Below are 1,407 nucleotides of genomic sequence, written 5' to 3' on the forward strand. Positions count from 1 at the left end.
AAAGAATAATTTTGTGAATATTATGGACCTTCAAAAAAAAGATAGTATATTTCAAAATAGGCAGAGAATTGTCTATAAGTGTAATTAAACAACCTCAACTCATATGGGACTACCCCCTGAATTTAAGCATATTAATTAGGGGAGGAAAAGAAACTAACAAGGATTTTCTTAGTAGCGGCGAGCGAAAAGAAATCAGTTCAGCACTAAGTCACTTTGTCTATATGGCAAATGTGAGATGCAGTGTATGGAACGTCAATATTCTAGTATGAGAAATTAACGATTTAAGTCCTTCTTAAATGAGGCCATTTACCCATAGAGGGTGCCAGGCCCGTATAACGTTAATGATTATTAGATGATGTTTCCAAAGAGTCGTGTTGCTTGATAGTGCAGCACTAAGTGGGTGGTAAACTCCATCTAAAACTAAATATAACCATGAGACCGATAGTAAACAAGTACCGTGAGGGAAAGTTGAAAAGAACTCTGAATAGAGAGTTAAATAGTACGTGAAACTGCTTAGAGGTTAAGCCCGATGAACCTGAATATCCGTTATGGAAAATTCATCATTAGAATTGTAATATTTAATCAATATTATAACGATAGTGTGCATTTTTTCCATATAAGGACATTGTAATCTATTAGCATGTATGGAATTTATCAAACAATTTTGATAAGAGTTTATTTAAATTAGAGTGCTTGCATTTTAACATAAAATAAATTTCAAAAATTTGATAAAGTGCTGATAGATTATATGAGTACAGTGCGTTAATTTTTCGGAATTATATAATGGCATGATTATCATTGATTTTTATGTTTATTATAAGCACTTGTATGATTAACAATGCGAAAGATTCAGGATACCTTCGGGACCCGTCTTGAAACACGGACCAAGGAGTCTAACATATGTGCAAGTTATTGGGATATCAACCTAATAGCGTAATTAACTTGACTATTATTGGGATTAGTTTTTAACTATTTATAGTTAATTAACGCAATCCCGGGGCGTTCTATATAGTTATGTATAATAATATTTATATTATTTATGCCTCTAACTGGAACGTACCTTGAGCATATATGCTGTGACCCGAAAGATGGTGAACTATACTTGATCAGGTTGAAGTCAGGGAAACCCTGATGGAAGACCGAAACAGTTCTGACGTGCAAATCGATTGTCAGAATTGAGTATAGGGGCGAAAGACCAATCGAACCATCTAGTAGCTGGTTCCTTCCGAAGTTTCCCTCAGGATAGCTGGTGCATTTAACTGTTGTATAAAATAATCTTATCTGGTAAAGCGAATGATTAGAGGCCTTAGGGTCGAAACGATCTTAACCTATTCTCAAACTTTAAATGGGTAAGAACCTTAACTTTCTTGATATGAAGTTTAAGGTTATGATATAATGTGCCCAGTG

This window comes from Drosophila sulfurigaster, unplaced genomic scaffold (assembly GCF_023558435.1).
Source record: "Drosophila sulfurigaster albostrigata strain 15112-1811.04 unplaced genomic scaffold, ASM2355843v2 ctg53_pilon, whole genome shotgun sequence".
NCBI lineage: Eukaryota > Metazoa > Arthropoda > Insecta > Diptera > Drosophilidae > Drosophila > Drosophila sulfurigaster.